The sequence below is a fragment of the Molossus molossus genome, unplaced genomic scaffold (assembly GCF_014108415.1).
Source record: "Molossus molossus isolate mMolMol1 unplaced genomic scaffold, mMolMol1.p scaffold_m16_p_17, whole genome shotgun sequence".
Lineage (NCBI taxonomy): Eukaryota > Metazoa > Chordata > Mammalia > Chiroptera > Molossidae > Molossus > Molossus molossus.
The window spans coordinates 65,566,123-65,589,888 of NW_023425352.1; the positions used below are offsets into that span (position 1 = coordinate 65,566,123).

The following is a 23,766-nucleotide window of genomic DNA, read 5'->3' on the forward strand; positions in this document are numbered from 1 at the left end:
TGAGGCAAGGTAAGGACCTGTGGAAGTGGACATGTAAGTATCACATTCCCAGGAAGCTTTTTGTGGCTATGTAGACAGCATAGCTCACCCATCGGCACCTGTCAGCATGGGCACAATGGACACATCCACGGTGGCAGGGTGAGGTGTGCATGGGCCCAACTGCATGGGCTCCCAGTCTGCAAGCCTGGCCTGCATACTGTTTCTGCCCAATGTTCAGCCTGCCAGCAACAGAGAACAACACTGAGCCTGCAAGCTTGCATTATTCCTTGAGAAGATGAACCAGCTACTTGGTAGCAAGTTAATAACCTGGATCCTTCTACTCTGGAGGGGCAGTGATTGTCTTGACTGAAGCTGACACATGTTCTGAGTGTGGGTTTGCCTTACTCCATTGTCCAAGGGTGTACAGAATGCTTAAAACATCACTGTGTGATTCTGCATAACATTGCATTGGACCAGAAAACTTAATTTATAGCAAAAGAGAGTGTGGCAATGGGCAGATGACCATGTACTGGGTCCATCATATACCACACCCCAGCAGCTGCCAGCCTGGCAGAGGGCTAGAATGGCTTTTTGCTGGGGCAGCTGAGGCACCAGCTAAGAGACTAATCCTGCAAGGATAGGGTGCCATACCCCTTAGTCATTATATGAGTCTGGGCCACTTCCTGACAGAGTACCAAGGGGTAGAAGCAGGAGTGGCCTTTGCTCTCAGTGACCCACTTAGGGAATTTACATTTTCTGTCTCCATAACTCTCGGTCCTGAAAGCCTAGAAACTCCAGGGAGGGATGACTTCATCAGCACTTGCGAGGCCATGACTGTCCCCTACTAACTTTGGACTCGTTATGCCAGGACTGGAGAGCAGCAGGCAAGGAGTGGAGTCACCGTCTGAGGAGCCTAAATCCCCAGAGAATGTGAAATCAACCTGAGACCATAGGGTGCTGGGTGCCCCTGAGCCAGGGTCTTTTTCTCTCTTCCCCCATTTCCATACTAACCACGTAGCCCTTCCTTCCTTCTGGGCCACCACACTGTGTTCGGTCTGATCTCAAATTGGTTGCTCTTTCCCTTTCTCTTCCTATTTCAGGCCACCCTTTCCCTCACCCGCTTCTTTCACCTACTCCAGCCGGTCTTTCCATCCATCTGTGAGTATCCCTTCTCTTTGCATTCTGTGTCAACCCATCTGCATTCTTTCCACCCCATCCAATATCCCCTTTCCAGGTCTCATCTCTAGCAAAAGCTGGTGAAGCCTGGAGGGTGAGAGAGGGCTCTCTGGAGCGAGAATGTCTGTTGGGTTTGAATTATGATTTAATCAATATGTGTGTCCTTGGGTAATTACTTAATGTTTCTGACCCTTGTCTTCCCCATCTGCTCATAATACAACTCACATCATAGGATCTGAAGGAAGGTTTAAAGGGTGTACAATGGATGGTAGGTGGTAATCAGTATTAGCTCTTTTCATGCGTGCTCTCTGAGGGTTTGGACCTTCTCTTTCATTTGTGTCTCCAGCCATGAATGGCAACAAAGAAAGTCCTCATTTCTATTGCTGTTTCTCTCTTAGCCCATATCTCCATCCTGATGGCATGCCCTCTGCCCATGAGCTCAGTTTTCAGGTCTCCCTGAGGAGGAAGAACCTGGGACCAGTGCCCTTGACACTGCCAACTCAACACCAGGAAAAATGAAGCCCCGGTTTCAACTTTCCTACCAGTGGTAATACAGAACATGTTTGTTTTGGTTATCTGTGGTGGCATGAGAAGCCAGCCCTAAGACCAGTAGCTTAAACAACAGCCATGCCCAGCCAGTGAGGCTCAGTGGATTGAGGGTCATCCCATGCACTGAAAGGTCCCAGTTTAATTCCTGGTCAGGGCACATGCCTGGGTTGTAGCTCCATCCCCAGTAGAGGGTGTGCAGAAGGCAGCCGACTGATGTTTATCTCTCACGTTGATGTTTCTATTTCTTTCTCTAAAAAAATCAGTAAAAACATTCCATACCCCATTGACACCACTGGATAGATCCACTAGACAAAAATTAGTGAGGAAACAGATTCTAAATGAAGCACTAGACCAAATGGATTTAATTGATATCTACAGAGAATTATACCCCAAAACTACAGAATTCACATTCTTCTCAAGTGCACACGGGACATTATCAAAGATAGACCACATGATAGAACACAAACTAAATCTCTACAAGTTCAAGAAGATTGAAATCATATCAAGCATCTTCTCAGATCACAATGGCATGAAACTAGAAATCAATTGCAACAAAAACATGCAAAGACATTTGAACACATGGAAGCTAAATAGCATGTTATTAAACAATGAATGGGTTACCGAGGAAATCAAGGAAGAAATTAAAAACTTCTTGGAAACCAATGAAAATAAACACACAACAACACAAAATCTATGGGATGCAGCGAAAGCAGTTCTGAGAGGGAAGTTCATAGCACTACAGGCCTACCTCAAGAAACAAGAAAAATTTCTAATTTACTGTCTAACCTCACAACTTAAAGAATTAGAAAGCAAACAAAAAGAAAACCCCAGAGCAAGTAGAAGGAAGGAACTAGTAAAGATCAGAGCAGAAATAAATGACATAGAGACCAAAAAAACAATTCAAAGGATCAATGAAAGAAAGAGCTGGTTTTTCGAAAAGATAAACAAGATTGATGGACCCTTAGCTAGACTCACCAAGAAACAAAGAGAGAGAACCCAAATACACAAAATCAGACATGAAAGAGGAAAAATAACTAACACCACAGAAATACAAAAGATCGTCAACAGCTACTATGAACAATTATATGGCAACAAATTTGACAATCTAAGTGAAATAGACAAATTCCTAGAAACACACAGTCTCCCAAAACTGGACTGGGAAGAGATAGAAAACTTGAACAGACCAATAACAACTAAGGAAATTGAAGAGGTAATCAAGACTCTCCCAGCAAACAAAAGCCCAGGCCCAGATGGCTTCATGGGGGAGTTTTACCAAACATTCACAAGAACTAACACCCATTCTCCTCCAACTATTTCAAATAAATTCAAGAAGAAGAAAGACTTTCAAACTCGTTTTATGAGGCCAGCATAATTCTAATTCCAAAACAACATAAAGACACTACAAAGAAAGAAAACTACAGGCCAATATCCCTGATGAACATAGACGCCAAAATCTTGAACAAAATACTAGCAAATCAGATCCAGCAATACATTAAAAAAATTATTCACCATGACCAAGTGGGATTCATCCCAGGGATGCAAGGCTGGTACAATATTCACAAATTAATAAATGTGATATACCACATAAACAAAATAAAGAATAAAAATCACATGATCATATCAATAGATGCTGAAAAAGCACTTGACAAATTCCAGCACCCATTTCTGATAAAAATGCTCATCAATGTGGGAATAGAGAGATCATATCTCTACATAATAAAGGCCATATATGAAAGACCTACAGCCAACATCATACTCAATGGGCAGAAACTAAAAACATTTCCCTTAAGAACAGGAACAATATAGGCATGTCCACTTTCACCACTCTTATTTAACATTGTACTGGAAGTCTTAGCCACAGCAATCAGACATGAAGAAAAAATAAAAGGGATCCAAATTGGACAGGAGGAAGTAAATCAGTTATTATTTGCAGATGACATTATATTGTACATAGAAAACCCTAAAGACTCCATCAAAAGTCTACTAGACTTAATAAATTTGTCAAGGTAGCAGGATACAAAATTAACATCAAGAAATCAATGGCATTATTATACACCAATAATGAACTCACTGAAAGAGAAACTAAAAAAACAATTCCATTTACCATTGCAGCAAAAAATTTAAGATACCTAGGAATAAACTTAACCAAAGAAGTAAAGGACCTATTTGCAGAAAACTACAGGACATGGAGAAAAGAAATAGAGGAAGATATAAAAAAGTGGAAGCACATACCTTGTTCATGCATTGGAAGAATTAACATCATTAAAATGTCTATATTACCCAAAGCAATCTATAGATTCAATGCAATCCCCATCAAAATACCAATTACATATTTCACAGAACTAGAACAAATACTTCAAAAGTTCACATGGAACCAAAAAAGACCCCGAATAGCCACAGCAATTTTGAAAAAGAAGGACAAAGTAGGTGGAATCACAATACCAGATATCAGGTTATACTACAAAGCGACTGTAATCAAAATAGCCTGGTACTGGCACAAGAACAGGCATATAGACCAGTGGAACAGAACAGAGAACCCAGAAATGGACCCAAGGCAATATGCCCAATTAATATTTGACAAAGGTGGCAAGAGCATACAGTGGAGTAAAGACAGCCTCTTTAATAAATGGTGTTGGGAAAATTGGACAGCTACATGCAAAAAAATAAAACTAGACCATCAACTTACACCATACACAAGAATAAACTCAAAATGGATAAAAGACTTAAATGTGACTCATGAATCCATATAAATTCTAGAAGAAAATGTAGGCAAAAAAATTTCGGATGTCATATGCAGCAGAATTTTCACTGATACATCACCTAAGGCAACAGAAACAAAGGAAACAATCAGTACATGGGACTACATCAAACTAAAAAGCTTCTGCACAGAAAAAGAAACAACCATCAAAATGGAAAGGCAACCCACTGTATGGGGGAACATCATTGCCAATGATACATCACATAAGAGGTTAATTTCCAAAATATATAGAGTACTCATACAACTCAACAAAAGGAAGACAAAGAACCCAATTAAAAATGGGCAGAGGAGCTGAATAGACACCTCTCCAAACAGGACATACAAATGGCCAAGAGATATACGAAGAAATGCTCAACATCACTAATCATCAGAGAGATGCAAATTAAAACAACAATGAGGTATCACCTCACACCTGTCAGAATGGCCGCCATCAACAAATCATCAAACAACAAGTGCTGGCGAGGGTGTGGAGAAAAGGGGACTCTAGTACACTGCTGGTGGGAATGCAGACTGGTGCAGCCACAATGGAAAACAATATGGTGTTACCTCAAAAAGTTAAAAATTGAGCTTCCATTTGACCCAGTGATTCCGCTTCTAGGAACGTACCCTAAGAAGCCTGAAACACCAATCAGAAAGAATATATGTACCCCCATGTTCATAGCAGCACTATTTACAATAGCTAAGATCTGGAAATAGCCCAAGTGTCCATCAGTAGATGAATGGATAATAAAGCTGTGGTACATATACACAATAGAGTACTGTGCAGCTCTAAGAAAGAAAGATCTTTTATCCTTTGAGATGACATGGAGAGACCTGGAAAGTATTATTCTAAGTGAAATAAGCCAAGCAGAAAAAGACAAATACCACATGATCTCACTTATATATGGAATATAATGAATATAACAGTCTGAGGAATAGGGTAGACCCATAAACATGGAAGTAGGGTACAGACTGACAACCCTCAGAAGAGGGGGTGGTGGGGATGGGAAGAGATAAACCACAGAACTTATATGCATGTATGCATAACAAATGGACATAAACAACAAAGCCAGGGACAGGGCGGGGGGGATGGGGAGGAGGGTGTCATTGGGGTAAAAAAGGAAAAACATCTGTAACAAAAATTAAATAAATAAATAATAAATTAAATAAATAAATAAATTTTTTCTGAAAAAAAAAAATCAGTAAAAACATATATTTTTAAAACACACACAGCCATGATCTCAAGGGTCAGGATGGCAGGCAGGCAGGGCTCAGGCAGCCGCTTCTCCTGCTCCATGAGTGTGCACTGGGTTACTCAATGGTGTTCACCTGGTGTCTGGGGTGGTCTAGAGAGCCCACTGTGATTTTATTTACATGTCTGGTGCATTGGTGGAGATCGCCAGAAGCTGGGCTCAGCAAGTTTTCTCTCTGTGCAGTTTCAGGGCCTCTCAACATGATCTGTCCAGAAGAGTAGCAGGAATTCTTACCTGGCAGCTGAGAACCCCAAGGTTGTGTGTTCTGAGAAACATATAGTGGAAGCTCCTGGTCTCTAAATCCTGAGCCCAAAACTAGCCCAGCACCACTTTCTCTACATTATATTGGTCAAAGTAGTTAAAGAGCCTGCCCAGCTTTAAGGGTAGGGAATATAGACCCTACTTCTCTATGGCAAAAGTTCCAAAGAATCTTCATCAGCCACGATGGAACAGCCAGAACGTCCTTGGAAAGGAGAGTCATATCAAGAGGAAGTGTCTATTCCAATAAGAATGAAGTGTTGTTCCATCCATGATGGAACCACTCCAACATAATTAACATGAGCATGGTGCAGTGTGGGGACTCTGTGTTGCTCTCTGCTGCTGGCAAATTGGGCACTCAGCAGCAGCCATAGCCTGGTTGGCCTTGGTGAGTGGTTCATATTGCTAAGCCCATACATAACCGCCATCCCTGCCACCATGGCCACTTTGTTCATGAGCCCACTGGGCAATGACAGGGATGGCTGGGGGAAAAGGCTAAATAGTAACCACAGAATGCAGCATCTTACCCACTTGATTATTACAATCATCCTCTGCTGAGGTCACCTTTTGGTTACCATTCACATGGGACACAAATGTTTTTTCCCACTCAGAGATCTGTCCACATAGCTCTTCCCTGAACTTCACTGTCTACAATTTTCCAATTGTGTTCCTCCAAGCCCCTGATCATTTAACCAAATATTGGCCACAGCCTATAACCCCAGCAGATTCACACTCCTGGCCATTTCTCCTTCCAGGAAAAATAACCATGTTTACTATCATTCTCCAAGATCCATCTGTCTCATTCAGGACAATTGAGCTGAATGAGAATGTCACGGGAATCATCACCCTTCTATTCTTTAAATTTTTGATGATGTAATTAATCTCTGCAAACCCTCCAGGAATGCAGTATTGCTTTTGGTTTACTGTTTTCTTAGGTAGAGGCAGTTCTAGTGGCTTCCATTTGGCCTTTCCTACCGTAATACTTTCACTCAATAGGTCAGGAAACCAATGTGAGGATTCTGTCAGTGGCTGAGTATCGCTATTCCAATTCCAGAACTGGGCAACTAACCACAGGGTGGCATCAGAGATCCACTGTGAAATGGACCTGAGCTAAGACTTCATTGATCAAACTTTTGATCAAGATGATGAAATAGGAGAATGCTGTTCTTACCTCATCCCACGACCACATCAAAATTACAGGTAAGGTATAGTACAGTCATCCCTCGCCACTTTACTCTTCGCCTTTTACAGCTTCACTCTATCACGGTTTTTTTTTGTTTTGTTTTGCTTTTGTTTTTTGTATCCTCACCCATGGACATTTTTTCTTTTTTTGTTCAGATAGAGTGGGAGGGGAAGAGAGAGAGAGAAACATCAACGTGAAAGGAACACATCGACTGGCTGCCTCCTGCACAACCCAACCAAGACTGGGGACAAACTGCAACCAAGGTACATGCCCCTAGTGGGAACTGAACCCGGTCTCTCTGGACCGCAGGCTGATGCTCTAACCACGGAGCCAAACGCGGTTTTTTCAAATAGATTCATTCAAAAGTTGATCGAGACAGTGAAAATGATACAGCGCGTTCTGAGTTGTCTGAATCAATTATATACCCTTGTATTATAATTAAAATTAAAATTACTGTACGAATGGACTGTAGGCCTATGTATTCGAGCACCCCAGGAATCCTTCAACACCAGGTGCAACCGCTAGAGTCTGGAATGGATTGACCACGATAAACGAGGGACCACTGTACAACCGTCACTGAGAACCACTTGAAGACTTGCTTAACAGAAGTTCTATAAAGATATAAAGAACAAGCCATGTGGAGACTGGTGGGAGGGGCAGAGACATGGAATGGGCAGTTCCCAAATCCATGGTGTGGCGATGAAGAATCAGGAAGGATATCTCTGCTGTGGAGGTTCCTCCTGACAAATGAGGGATGCCAGCCGACACCACGTTTCCCAGCCTAGGACACTGGTGCAGGAAAATGTGTTCCTATGACTGGTTGTGAAAACCATTGGGGAGTGTGTCCCAGAAAGAGAAAATGCTGTGGGAGTCTGAGGCTCTGGGGGTCTTAAAAGAACCACATACAGACTCCCTCCCCCCCTCACAAAATCAATTACTCCGAGCTCTTGCTCAAAGACAGCAGCTCCAAAAAGTGCCAGGGCCCTGGCCCGTTTGGCTCAGCGGTTGGAGTGTCAGCCCCTGAACCAGAGAGACCCAGGTTTGGTTCCCACTAGGGGCATGCATCTCGGTTGCAGTTTGTCCCCGGCCCCGGTTGGGTGGCAGCCACTCGATGTGTCTTTCTCACGTTGATGTTTCTCTCTCTCTTCCTCCCTCTCTCCTTCCTGCTCTATCTGAAGATAAATACAAAAATGTCCTCAGGTGAGGATTGAAAAAAAACGCACACAAGTGCCAGGGACATATATGGAACAGCTGACTTGACTAACTTCAGAGCAAGGGCTGGAGAGGCAGGGGTTGGGGCAACTCTCTCCTGGAACTGAAGTGCTGGCAGGTGCCATTGTTCCTTTGTTGAATTCTCTTCCCATCCAGCCATCCTGGCACAGGTGAGTGCCAAATGTCTCTAGACAGGTGAAGAGATGTGACATCAGCAGAGTACGGATGATGTCAAAGATGTTACTGCCCTGGCTTGTGATGTTTTTCCAGCATCCCTTCAATCAGTGTCAGTCTGAAATTCACATGGCTGATTGTTAAGAAGGATTGTCCTTCTTAAACAGGATGTGGGAGTCCAGCACCGTAATGTTTAGAAGGTGGAGAAATTTCTTTCCTTTTTTTTCTTTATTGATTTTAGAAAGACAGGAAGGGAGAGGGAGGGAGAGATAGAAACTTTGATGAGAGAGAATATCGATTGGCCGTCTCCTGCATGCCCCTCACCGGAGATTTGGCCTACAATCTGAGCATGTGCCCTGACTGGGAATCCAGCCAGTGACCTCTTAATGCATGGGTCGATGCTCAGCCACTGAGCCACACTGGCTGGGTGCAAAAGAATTTCATATGCCAAACCTTGTGCCTTTGGCACTCAGTTGGCTAAGAAGTGAGCCTCTATCAGCCAAGTCTACTGCTCCCTTATTCTCTTTATAATCCAAAATGACACGTGGCTTCTTAGTTCTCTTTTCATTTCTGTTGTCTACTTCAATCACAGTATCATTGTGAAATGTTGACAACATTGTCACCTCCTTCTTGTCATTCCATTTCAGCACCATAATCAGCACAGACTCCAGCTACAATTGTCCCCTTTGCAATTCTTTTTTTCAGATCATTTGGTATGTTTTCTGTTCAAATGAGCTGTCCCAACTGCATCAGTCCTGCGTTGATGTAACTCTCTAAAAAGCTTGGGAGATGTATAATAGTTATCAAAAAAGACACAATATCCTTGGCCAAGAAGGTCCTTGACCAAGGTAAGAACAATGCACGATGATTTCAGACCGTCAGCAGAATATTTCACATTCAGCCTGGGCCCTGTGTGAACAAGCGCATTCCCCATGTAACCAGATTGACTTTCACAAAGTACATATAGCTTGAGAACAAATCATGCTTGTTTTGTCAGGATGTACTGCTTCATAGCTAACCATTCTTTGAATAGCATCAGTGACTCATCGACTGCCATGTTTCTGTTTGGAGTATATACAATTGAAAGCTTATTTACAAGAAAATCAAACACAGGTTAGATCTTTTGCAATGAAATCTGGTCCTTTGATTGACCAACAGATATGGAATAATTGTTGACAAAATGCAGGCAACAAAGCAAAAGTAGAAATCTTTCACCAATCATAATTTGACTAATCAAGAGTTACTATGTTTTGTCAGTGGAAATACTACTACTTAAAACAAAATGCTATAGACCACATAAAAATTATAACTAAACTACAGAACAATCATCATTCAGAACTGCCTCACATCAAGCTAAATAGAAGTCCTACAACTACGAAATTAAAGACGAAGTCACACTGAGACTGGTAGGAGGGGTGGAGGCACGGACTGGCTGGTCCCACACCTACCTGTGGCAGATAAAAATCAGGAGAGCTACCTCAGCTGTGAAGGTCCTCCCTGAGAAGTGAGAGGTCCCCATCCCACACCTGGTGCCCAGCTCAGGGTTCCAGTGCCAGGAAGAAAAGTCCTCATCACTTCTGGCTGTAAAAACCAGCGGGAACTGAGACTGAGGAAGGCTGAGGCTGCTGGAGTCCCAGGCAATTCCTCTTAAAGGGCCCATGCACAGACTTAGTCAGACTCGCTCCTTCTGGGCTCCAGCATTGGGGAGGGAGTTTGAAAGGCACCAGAGACATACGGGGAAGAACTGAGTTATTTGGCATCAGGGTGAGAACTGGAGAGGCAGCTTTCTCCTGGACAGACCTGCTGTCAGAGGCTGTTGTTCCTTTGGTGAGCCCTTCCCTGGAACAGCAGACAGCAGCCATATCTGGGACTCCAGCAACCTGGCTCACACTGTTTGCAGCCACCCTGGTGATTCCCTGAGGCCCTGACCCACCCAACTTTTGGGTCCACCCAAGCTTTTTCCATGGCTTTACCATAGGATTGGCCTATCTTGGATCCTGCTTCAGGTTTTCCTAAAATCTCTCAAACAAGCAGCATGGTCATGGTGAGCTAAGTGGCCCCAGGCCTGACACTAGGAGCAGCCAGCTTTGGTTCACAGCTTGGCTTTTCCTGGGCACCTCCAAGTCCAGCACAAGCAGCAGCCATCTGCAGATCACTTTGTAGCTTATGCTGGGTGACCCCGGGTAAAACACAGGCAGTGGCTGACCTTGCCCCAGAGCCAGCACACCCAGTGGACAGCTTCAGACCACTTCGAAACACCACCACCCAACCACCTCCACAAGTGACACACTCAATGAGTGGACTCAGTGAGTACCAGAGCCCTGTTGAAGTAAGTCTTGCTCTGTGTGGTGGGCCCCTACACCACTGATCCTCCAAGGGGATCAGAAGCTGGTGGTCAGTGGGCACAGCCAGTCCTTGCAGCTGATCAGCCTGAGTAAATCCCTCCCATTGGCATGCCAACAACAATCAAGACTCAATTACAACAAAAGGGTGGACAGTCCACACTAGAGGTGCACCTCAAGAGCCCAGCTGGGATGATCAGGGAGGCTGTGCCACTAGACCCTACAGGGCACCTACAACAATAGGCTACCCCACAAAGCCTAGGAGACATACAGCTCTACCTCATACATAGAAACAAACACAGTGAAACAGCCAAAATGAGGGGACAAAGAAACATGTCACAAATGACAGAACAGAACAAAATTTCAGGAAAAGAACTAAACAAAATGAAGATAAGCAATCAAGCAGATGCAGGGTTCAAAACACTGGTTATAAGGATACTCATGGGCCCTGGGCAGTTTGGCTCAGCGGTTGAGTGTTGGCCTGTGGACCAGAGAGTCCTGGGTTCGGTTCCTGCTAGGGGCACGTACCACAAAAGAAAAGAAAAGAAAAGGATACTCAAATAACTTAGTGAGAATGTCAAGAAACTTAAGGAGAACTCTAAGGAACTCAGTGAGAACATCTACAACATAAAAAAGGACCAGTCAGAAATGAAGGATACACCAACTAAAATAAAAAATAATTTACAAGGAATCAATAATAGAGTAGATGAAGCCAAAAAGCAAACTATCGATATGGAATATAAAAAAGCAAAAAACGCCCAATCAGAACAGCAAAAAGAAAAAAAGAATCCAAAAAATGAGGACAGTGTAAGGAGCTCTGGGACAACTACAAATATACCAACATTTGCATCATGGGGGTGCCAGAAGGAGAAGAGAGAGAGCAAGAAATTGAAACATACTTGAAATAACAATGACAGAAATTTTTTCTAATTTGGTGAAGGAAATAGACAAACAAGTCCAGGAAGCACAGAGAGTCTCAAACAAGATGAACATAAAAAGGCCCACATCATCATCAAAATTCCAAAAGTTAAAGAGAGTCTTAAAAGCAGCAAGAAAAAAGCAATTTGTTATCTACAAAGGAGCTCCCAAAAGTCTGTCAGCTGATTTCTCAAAAGAAACTTTGCAGGCCAGAAAGGAGTGGCAAGAGATAATTAAAGTGATGAAAAACAATGACTCACCACCAAGATTACTCTATTCTGCAAAGCTATCATTTAGAATCGATGGACATATAGTTTCCCAGACAGCCCTGACCGGTTTGGCTCAGTGGTTGGAGTGTTGGCCTGCGGTCCAGAGAGATCTGGGTTTGGTTCCCCCTAAGGGCATGTACTTTGGTTGCAGTTAGTCCCCAGCCCTAACTGGGTCGTGCGGGTGGCAGCCACTCAATGTGTCCCTTTCATGTTGATGTTTCTCTCTCTCTCTCTCTCTCTCTCTCTCTCTCTCTCTCTCTCTCTCTCTCTCCCTCTCTCTCTCTCTCCCTCCTGCTCTATCTGAATAAAAAATGGAAATGTCCTCGGGTGAGGATAAAAAAAAGGGTTTCCCAGACAAGAAAAAGTTAAGGAGTTCATCACCACCAAACCAGTATTACATGAAATGTTGAAGGGTATTCTTGAAGGAGAAGAACAAAAATATGAACAATAAAATGGCAATAAATACATATCTATCAGGAACTAAATCTATAAACAAAATAAGCAAGCAGAACAGAAACAGACTCAGATACAGAGAACTTTTTGTTGCTTGCCAAATGAGAAGGGACTAGGGGGATAGGTGAAAAAGATGAAGGAATTAAGAAGTACAAATTTGTGTTAGACTGATGACCCTAAAGGGAAGGGGGAAAGGAGGGCAGGAAGCGATAAACCAAAGAATTTTTATGCATATATGCATAAAAAGTGGACACAAACAATAGTGTGGAAAAGGCAGGAGGGGGACCGGATTGGGGGAGGGAGTCAGTGGGGGGAAAAGGGGGAGACATCTATAATACATTCAACAATAAGTATAAAAAAAATAGAATGCTATAAAAGAATGATGTCTTTTATTTCCAAAAACTATTGCTAGCCCTGGCCAGTTTGGCTCAGTGGTAGAGTGTAGGCTCATGGTCCAATGAGTCACGGGTTCAATTCTGGCCAAGGGCATATACCTTGGTTGCGATTCATCTCCAGCCCTGGTTGGGGTCGTGTGGGAAGCAACCAGTCAATGTGTCCCTCTCATGTCGATGTTACTTTCTCCCTTTCTCTCCCTCTTTCCCTCCCACTCTATCTGAAGATAAATAGAAAAATATCCTCAGGTGAGGATTAAAAAAAAAAAAAGACCATCGATATACTAAAATGAAGCAAAAATAACAATAAAAGTAAGATATTTCGTAGCAAACTTTGGGGGTAAGTTCAGGACTGTAATCTGCAAATTGTCTTGGGGTCAACGCTGTAGTCACAAGCACCACTGGTGAGTATTCCTGGGGAAAACGAGAAACGAGTTAAAGATTATATACCATGATCAAATGGGACTTATTCCGGGGATGCAAGGTGAGTCATGAATAGCTATTCTTCTTCTTCTTCTTTTTTTTTTTTTTTTTTTTAATAGGTTATTTAGAAAGAGAAAAGGAGAGGGAGACAGAAACATCCATCGGCTGCCTCCTGCACTCCCCCTACTGGGGATGGAGCCTGAAACGCAGGCGTGTGCCCTGACCGGTAATGGAACTGGGACCTCTCAGTGAATGGTACAACACTCAATCCACTGAGCCACACTGGCCAGGCCTGAAGAGCTATTCTTATTGATCTCAAAAACATACTTTTTTGCTTCTCATTTTTAGGTTAACTTATCCTTTTTTATAAACTTGTAATAAACATAAGTGTATTTCCCTGAGTTCTGTGAGCCATGTCTGCAAATTATCAAACCCAACAGCCAGTAGATCAAAAGTATGAGTAACAACCTGGGACTCACAATTGGCATTTGAAGTGGGGCAGTCTTGAGAACTAAACCCTTAGACTGTGAGATCTGAAGCTAACTCCAGGCAGATAGGGTAGGAACTGACCTGAATTGTAGGACACTCAGCTGGTGTTACAGAATTGCCTACTGTATAGAAAACCTACACATGGAGTGTCAGAAGTGTTGGAATGTGCTAGTAGTGTAGGAATAAAAGAAACATCTGAGTGTTTTTCTTATACAAAAAAGTTACTGTTTTTCACCAGGAGAAGCAGGCCACCAACATTTCTCATCTCCAGCTCCAAGCTGAAGAGGCTAAATTCCCGGCGAGTGTGGCCGAGAGATCAGGGGCTCCCTTCCTAAACATATAAGCTAACGGCTCCATCTCGGGCGCAGCGGGCCAAGAATACTGGGGTCCTGATCACTGTTTCCCTAGCTCACTGGTAGGGCAGAGGTCCCATACTAGGGAAACGAAGCTAAGAAGACCAGAAGCTGCCAGCCCCATCCAGCTCCCTGAATAGTGAGTTCAAAGATATTGCCCAGGGCAAGAGGCTTCCAAAAAGAAAAGAGAGTTTTGAAGCTCTTGCCAAAGGAATTGACTTTACTTGAAACTGAGTGTGAAGTTTAAGTTCAAGTTCAATAGCTCCTCATATTTAAAAGCAATAAACTAAACAATAGGCCAACTAGTTCGCCAGAGAAAACCAGTAGAAGGGCTCAGCTACTCAAAAACTGGCCTCAAAAACACCCTTTCACTGAACTTAATTGGACAGACTACTGAACAATGTATGGCCCAGGGCACTGTAAAGAATAATACAGTAATTAGCCAGTAATTAGTGCAGCCTAGTATTACACATATGGGTGTAATATCAAATGAAGCAAACAGCTTAACAGAGAGATCAGGGCAAAGACGGTAAAAAAAAAAAAAAAAAAAAAAAAATCCCTGCTAAAAAACAGGGTGAATGCACACACACCCACAACGCACCCTAAAAGAATGTCATCAGAGGCTCCACGTTACAAGGGAAATAGGCTTCACTAAAATAAATTAGTGAGATCACAAAATAAATAAACAAAACAACCACAAAAACAAGGCAGGAAACCCCTTCCATTATGTGAGGACACATTGAGAAGGCAGCCACCTATGAGCAGGCTGTCACCAGACACCGATCTTCCAGGACTGTGAAAAATAAATGTCTGTTGATTATAAGATACCATTCTTGGGTATTTTTGTTACAGCAACCCAAACTAACTAAGATATAACCCTCAACCAATAAGGGTAAGATGGACAGCATCCAGCCCTGCACCCTCAGGTGGGTAACTCTGAGACGTGTCTACACTGTCTCCTAGAGCTTCCCAGAAGGAATGAGCCCCAACTGCCCACAATAGGCCCGTGCTTGATGACGCTCTCTACTGATTTCTTTCCCCTTCCCTACTTCTTCATCTGTGCTTCCTCGTAACTACTTGCACTCAAAGAACAAAACAATTACAACAACAACAACAAAAATAGAAAAGTGAGAGGGGAATCAGCACTATATAAAAAGGATGCTGTATCAGAATGGGGTTTATTACAGTATAAAAGTGGTTTCATTCAAAAATCAACAAATGCAATTTACCATAACAGAGAGACACAGAAAAAAGTATTTTACAAAATTTAAATATCAATTTATGGTGCATAAAACAAATAGAACAGCCTAAATCTGTAAAAGGGAAAAATATGTACGGATAAACCTTTCAATGAACAGTGCTAGCCAGTTGGATTTCCATATGAAAAAAAGAAAGCTTTAGCCCTGGCCGGTTTGGCTCAGCGGTTAGAGCATCGGCCTGCGGTCCTGAGAGACCCGGGTTCGGTTCCCGCTAAGGGCGCATACCTCGGTTGCAGTTTGTCCCCGGCCCTGGTTGGTTGTGCGGGTGGCAGCCACTCGATGTGTCCCTTCACATCGATGTTTCTCTCTCTCTCTCTCTGTTCCTCTCTCTCCCTCCCACTCTACCTGAACAAAAAAAATGGAAAACTGTCCTCGGGTGAGGATAAAAAAAAAAAAAAAAAAAAAAAAGAAAAAAAGAAAGCTTTAGAAGAAAAACATAGAACACCTTCATGACCTTAAAATAGGCAGTTTTCTTAAACGACAAGTAAAAAGCTCCGACCATAAAAGAAAAAAAAAATTGATAAACTGAATATTTTAGGGTATCAAAATTAAAAATTTCTCATCAAACGAAAACGTTGAGGGAGGGAGAAGGAAAACCACAGGCCTGCCTACAGAATGCATCTAAAGATTTGCTACAGTCAAAGGGAAAGACAGATCATCAAAAAGATGAAGGGTCAGAAACTTGGTTCCTGAGAGAAGAGATGCAAATGGTCACCAAACAGGAGACGTGGCTGTGAGTCCTCTCACACCTACCAGAAAGGTTAACACGAAAACATTGGAAAATGCCAAGCCGGTGAAGGGTGTAGCAGCCAAACCTCTGGAGGGAGAGTATAAATTGGAATAACCATTTGGAAGCTGTATGGCAGAATCTATGCATATCCTGTGTTTCCTATGACTGTCATTTCACCATCAGAAATAGGCCCAAGAGAAAGGTGGACAGAGGTTTATCTAATAACACTATTCTTAATAGCCCAAATCCAGAAACTTCTTAAATGTTCATCAGCAGCAAAACTGATAAATGAATGAAAGTATATACACCAATGCAATACCAGGAATGAGAATGAAAAGACCTCAAGTGGTAGAAAAAACACAAATACTTAAAACAGTGCATCTATGAGTTAGAGGTACAGAGAATGCTGCTTGGGTGGAGAGAAAGGGGCATGAGGGGCCTCTGCTAATGCTGGTTCTTGAGCTGGGACCTGGGAAAGCAAGGAGTGGAAGTGGAACCAGGTGGGTGGCATCCTGGGTATCAGGAAGCCCTGCAACAATGTGCTGAGTCTGTCCTTCCCCATCCGGTGTGCCCATGCTCCTGGGAGGTCCTCCAAGCCCAGCACAGCCAGCACCAAACACCCTACAAGGAAGGTATTCATCACAGCACTAATGTGAGTGTAGACAAAGTAAAAGCTTTGGCTTCTCTGATGACATAAGTATGCAGTGGTTGATGTGCCATTTGGGGGTGCCAAAGCTGGTGTTAAGATCAATCCCCAGAACTATGCCAATAATGAATTGGAAAAGATCACAAGGAGGTCCACCATGGATCTGGCAAGGGCTTTATTGTCCTGGCACTGATGTGTCTGTCCCAGACATAAGCAAAAAGGAGCAGATGTCCTGGATTGCTCACACCTATGCTAGCACCATAGGGCATCGTGATATTAATGCCCACGTCTGTGTCACTGGTCGGTCCATCAGTCAGAGTGGGATCCATAGATGGATCTCTGCTACTGGCCAGGGAGTTTTTCACGGGATTGAAAACTTTATCAATAAAGCTTCTCACATGAGCATTTTAGAAATGACACCAGAGTTTGAAAATAAAACATTCATTGTTCAGGGATTTGGTCGTGTGGGCCGGCACTCAGATATTTTCATCACTTTAATGCTAAATGTATTGGTGTTGGTGAATCTGATAGGAACATATGGAATCCAGATAGTATTGACCCAAAAGAACTGGAAGGCTTCAAATTGCAACATGAATCGATCCTGGGCTTCCCCAAGGCACAGCTGTATGAAGAGAGCATCTTGGAGGCTGACTGTGACATCCTGATCCCTGCTGCCAGTGAGAAGCAGCTGACCAAGTCCAACACACTCAGAATCAAAGCCAAGATCATTGCTGAAGGTGCCAATGGGCCAACAACTCCAGAAGCTGTTAATATTTTCCTGGAGAGGAACATTATGGTTATTCCAGATCTCTGATTGAATGCTGGAGGTGTGACAGTATCTAACTGAGTGGCTGAAAAACCTGTATCATGTCAGCTATGACTGTGTGACCTTCAAATATAAAAGGGATTCTAACTACCACTTGCCCGTGTCTGTTCAAGAGCGTTTGGAAAGAAAATTTGGAAAGCATGGTAGAACTATTCCTGTTGTGCCCACAACGGAGTTCCAAGACAGAATATCGGGGGCATCTGAGAAAAACATCATGCACTCTGGTTTAGTTTGCACTATGAAGTGCTCGGCCAGGCAAATCATGCACACAGCCATGAAGTACAACCTGGAACTGGACCTGAGAACAGTTGCCTTCCTCAATACCATTAAGAAAGTCTTCAAGGTGTACAATGAAGCTGGTGTGACCTTCACATAGATGGATTGCAGCTGACTTCTCTTCACTACACTCTGCACCTCTTCATCTGCAGACCTCTCACGGTTTACATGTAACCACAGATCGCTTTATCTCTGTTAGCAGACAGGGACCAGCCCAGAGTGGGTCTGCCTCAGGCCAGCCTGGCCTGTAGTGTGTGGGTTCTTGACTTTGTGTAGGAAAGATTACACAACATGAGTCCAAATGGGTTTGAGAGGATGTTTATTAATGCTGGGGACAGTGAAACAAAGGAAGAAATTAGGGTAGAAGAAACAACAGGGGAGAGCTTAGGCAGTGCCTGGCTTTGGCTCTCTAGAAATGTTATAGAAAGCAGTGGGCCAAGGCGGGGCTGCTGTCAGCTCCCTGGGAAGTCAAGGTCACAGAGATAGAAGTGAGCCAAGCGGGCTGCTTTGGCTCACCAGGAAGTCAGAGGGGAAAAGGGGGCCTTGGAGACAGGATCAGTGGATGAGCCTGGGTTGAGCTGCCGCTGCCCACTGCTCCTCAGTTTGCAAGTCTCTTGGAGACCCTTAGACATAAAAAGTTCATGTCCTGGAAGGGGCATGGGCATGCTCAAAGCCCACATTAAGTCTTTGTCCTGAGGGCTTTTTATCCTGTTTTTTGTTTGTTTGTTTGTTTGTTTTTTCTGCAGATGAGAATCTTAGAGGAAGGTTTCAGTAGAATATTCATCAGCTTTCTAAGTGTATTTTTAATATGCTGATGCATCAAAATGAGCATATAGGGGAGTTTTGGATTATTCTTTGGTTTGTTTTACTTTTATCTTAGGTCAGTCTGGTTTTAATGGGATTTTTGTTATTTGTTCCCCAATTTCATTTGTCCTTGGGCTTAGCTGGCACAAATGACATTAATTGGGTCTTTGTTCTCTATTTACCTAGGCCAGGGTGATTTAAGCTATGTACTCTCTGGTTAGGGTATTAACCATTTGCTCTCAAGTGTCTTTGGTTGGAGAACATAAGGTCTTGCCATTCACAAGCTGGCTGCAAGCTGCCCAAACTGTTTGGCCTTGTTTGATTTTCTTGTCTGTTTCCCCATTCCACTTGCCCAGGAATTTTCCTAGCTTCTTACTATCTTGCCACATCATTACTTATCAGCTAATGGACAACATTCTCACAGGTCAATCCAAATCAGCCTCTTAATGTGCTGACATGTTCATAACCCCATAATTGATGATTGGTAAATTATTGGGCTGACTTGTTTATAGCTCCATAATTGATGACTGGGAAAGTCACTGTGTGCCCTCTAGCTGAACTTGTTTTGTAAAGAATTTAATCAACAGGATAAAGATCAAAATAACCTCAGTAAATTGGAATACTCCCTGAACCAAGAAATTGTTGGGAGCCAACTACGTACGTGTCTGACAGAGTCCACGGAGCCTGGAGGTCTTGAGTCACCTCTCCCACAATCTCAAGGAATTAGGCTTGCATTGTGTTTGTGCAGCTCGAGGCTAAGTGTGACCCAGTGTTCCTTGAAATACCTGGATGTTCCTGGGTGTTCTGGTTATCTGCAAGGCAAACTAATTCTATACAGCATTGTTGTAGCCCTGGGCATTATATCAAGAAGATCCTATTTTCTTATATCATTAAACTTTTGCTGTAAGGTATAAAAGGCATGTAATAAAGAATATCAAGGCTGATCTCCAAAGACTCTGTCACAGCGGTGTTCGGAATCAGACGCCGGCCAGCTAATAAACGGCTCTTACTTGGACTTCAATTCTCTAGTGGTCTTTCTTTGACTCTGTCATGCCACAACATTAAGAAAAAAGAAATTGTGAGTTCTTCCTCCTTGCAGCACACCAGTATCTTTCCCTTCCTTCTGTTCTTCCCCCACAGGCATGCATCTCCTAAACTCTAAGGGACCCCACGAGACTTACAACCAGGGGAGCAACAGCAGCGGCAGCTTGTTCCAGGCTAACCCCCTGAAGCTGTCCCCAAAGCCCCCTTTTCTCTGACTTTCCAGTGAGCTGACAGCAGCCTTGCCTTTGCTCATTTCTTTTCTATAACACTTCTGGAGCGCCCAAGCAGCACCGCCTCGGCTTCTCCTGTTGCTGCTTCTGTTCTAAGCCCTTCTTTCACGGTCTCCAGCTTTAATAAACATGCTCTCAAAATAAAAACTAAATTAAATTAAAATTAGGGAATCATGTACAAAGCTGAAAATAGATGCCAGAGAGGGATTTGGGTGTTTTGCCTTTGAATAAAAAGTCCCTTCTATCTGGCTGCACTGCTCCCCAGCTGCCTCCTCACAGTTGAAGCTGCGGCAGGAAACATGTGGTCCAAGAGCAGTCAGTTGCTTGTTGCTCCATCTCTGAAAGAGTCTAAGACGTGCTATGACTTTGACACGTTTAAGAAGCAGGTGTGTGGCATTTTCAGAAGGTAGCACGGTCCTCAAGTGAGTTACTGGTATTTCATATCAGCAAAATAACTCAATTTTATTGATTGTAAACAAAAATAAAAGCTGTTTCTTCTTATGCATTTTGTTCTTTTAAAATAAAATAAGTACAGCCTGGCTGGTGTGGCTCAGTGGTTGAGCGTTGACCCATGCACCAAGAGGTCGCTGGTTCGATCCCCGGTCAGGGCACATGCCCAGGTTGTAAGCCACATCCCCAGTGAGGGGCATGCAGGAGGCAGCCAATTGATGTCTCTCTTATCAATGTTTCTATCTCTCTCTCCCTCTCCCTTCCTCTCTAAAATCAATAAAGAAAAAATAAAATAAGTACATGCTCCTGTAATAAAATTGCTCTTAATCACTTAATAAGCCAAAAGGAAAAAAAGGAATCTTAGGCTAGGTTCTGCCAAAATGGACACTTTCTTAGTCTGTACAGGCTGCCATAACGAAGATACCATAGACTGGGTGACTTATGAACAACAGAAATTTATTTCTCACATTTCTATTGGCTGGGAAATCCAAGATCAAGGTGCTGACAGAAAAACTAAGGCTCACCATTACTACCCCTAGGCTGGGACCCTCTGACCACAAACTCTGGTCATAGTGGCCACCAGGCCCTGCCAGAAGATGACCGTTCATAATGGCCAAAGGCAGAAGTGTCTGGTGAGAGCCGGCTTCCTGCCCAGAAAAGGTCCTCAAGAAAAGTACCGCAAGGCACACACATTAGAATATGGAGCATATGTTATATAAAACATGGTTTATAGCCCTGGCCGGTTTGCTCAGTGGTTGGAGCATTGGCCTGCGGACCAGAGAGTCCTGGGTTCGGTTCCTGCTAGGGGTACATACCAAAAAAATAAACAATAAATAAATAAAACATGATTTATAAAGTACAGTGGGATTCTAACATGCCAGATATGCAAGAAATGTATTTCACATCTTCCTACAGATAGAAATGTAGACTGGTTTAATAAAAATGATATATAAATACATAGAATGGTTAGACAAGTTGAGTGGTTACATTAATATTGAAAGAATGGGGAAAAAAAGTGTAGCATAGTGCTAAAATTATTCTGAGAGGAGAAATGGTACAGACTGCACTCTTTGTAGATTGGTAAAGGTGTGCATTTGTATATATATAACGATTAGATAAATATAATGTTTAAATGGATGCTGTGTGTAGAACTTCACATTTCTTGATAGATAAGATATGTATAGTGATTCCATAAGTATATATGCAGATATTTAATAGTTAAGTACAGCTGTTAAGGCACCTGGACACTGTGAAAGTTTTTCCTACCAAAAGCTCATCAAGTAAAGCTGAGAGTAGTCCTGTCCAGTGCTGTGCCAAGGGCACCAATGGGAACACACACCCAAGGGGCAGCACCAGCCATTGGTGAGACTGGATGAGAACTGTGAGAAAGTGACAGTAATGGTATTGAATCAGCATTGGGCGCTCAGTATGTACAAGGTGAACACCTCATCTCAAATCACGTCCAGAGGAAAGGTATTCTTTTATCCCCAAGTTAGAGTAGAGAAAATGGGGGCCCAAAAAGGAATCTTTGGCATAATAATACCTCTATAAACCTTTTAAATGTGGTGAGAATTAAATTTGCTGACACCCAAATCTAGCTAACACACCACCACCACCATCTCCACTACCCCCCACCACCACCACCACCACCAAAAAAATAAACAAACCTGGGAGTGTCTCAGCAGTCAATAGCTGCAGGGAGGCAGGAACAATGCTCAAACAGTCTTTCACTGCCACCTTCTGGGTAGTGAAGATGGGCTTGGCCCTGTTTCCTCCAAGTGAAAACCTGTGCCCTCACCTGCCAGACTCAGAGGGTGGATAAAATGATGGGCCTGGTGGGACTGGGGCCTGAGCGGGGAAGTTGCTGTGCCTAGCCTGAAGAGAAACACAAAGGAGATACCTGGAGCCACAGAAATTTCAGAGACATGCAAACACAGGGAGGCATTGAGAGACACCTGGATATAACACAGATATAAAAATAAAAATGCAAACAACTCAGAGACCCAAAGGGAAGAAACAGAGAAGACCCAGGAAGAAACACCAGGGATTCAGAGACACCGAGACACAGAAGGCCGAGGGCCTGTGGGACGAGTGTCCAACAGGACGGCCCTGACACCTGGCAGTCCTCCAGTCCCATCTGAGCACCCACTTTCAGAAGGTCCTGTGTGCTCAAATCCCTAGTCCTTTCTGGGATTTACTGGCTCAAGTCAATTTATTGCAGCTTTTCTCAGAACAGGCGAGGTGCTGCCTCTGCTATGGGAGGTCCAGCTCCACAGTTTCCCACTGTCCCTTTGTGGTAGGCGGTTAGACAAACATGCACACAACAAGGACAATGGGCCAGGTTCAGAAAATCAACAGGGCAGAAAGCCCCAGGTGCCTAGCAAAGGACAATTGCAGGGTGGGACCTTGCCCTCAGGGTGACATTTCCTCCCCTAGCATATTGCTGGTCAAACAGCTTGGACCCCCTGACTTTCCTCCCTAGAGATAACATCTAAACCTCAGTTGTATTTCAGCTCCAGGCCCAGAAAAGCAGCAAAACCAGACCAGTGACCCCACACTGACTCCTTGGTGCTGGTCAATCAATCAATGGCGACCAGACCCTAAAAATACACACCTAAAAAGCTGCTGAATATTCTATTAAGATCTTCCCGTGGGACCTCCCCTAAAGTCTCCCTTAAAATCCTTAGGACCAAGGACCCAGTACACTCTCCCTCCCGCGAGCACACCCACCACGGCTTTTCCCCTTCTCTTTCCATTCCTGCTCCCCCTTTCACCAGGTGCCTTACCATTACCTTCCTCGCTCCCAGGCTCCAAGGGCCCTTCCTTTGCTTCTATAACTTGTTTCCTAAGCCCATTTCTTCTACAGATTACTTCTTCTACCTCTGTGATTTTCTAAATAAATGATCACTTATAATTTGGGTCTTGTCTCTGAATTCTTTCCTAGCCAGAACTCAAGTACCAAGGTTGCTGAATCCAGGTTGGTGTGACCTCACAGATCTAACACCCCGTGCTGTTCCCACCACCTCCAACACCTTTATCCCTTCTCTTTCTTTAGGTGAGTATATTTGCCTATCTGACTCAGGGTTTCCTTCCATCTGGTTCTGTCCTGTGGAGGCTGATCAAGTTGAAGGTCCTAGAGATCTTTCCTGGGATTTGCTGAAGACCCAGCCTGGCTGATGAAGGACAGAACTTATTCTAACCCAGTGTGACAGCTTGTGACCTCATCTGCTCAGGGTAGTCAGCTCAGCTTTCCTCTTAGCAACAGAACCAGGACTGCCTACTTGATGGCAGTTAGCAGGCTCCTAAAGGATGCAGGCACAGTGGAGAGAGTAGTGAAGATA

General features: G+C 43.5%; 1 pseudogene; it reads left to right on the forward strand.

Moving 5' to 3' along the window:
• Nucleotides 1–15,057: 15,057 nt before the first annotated feature.
• LOC118632110 lies at nucleotides 15,058–17,997 on the forward strand (annotated as a pseudogene).
• The last annotated feature ends 5,769 nt before the right edge of the window (nucleotides 17,998–23,766 follow it).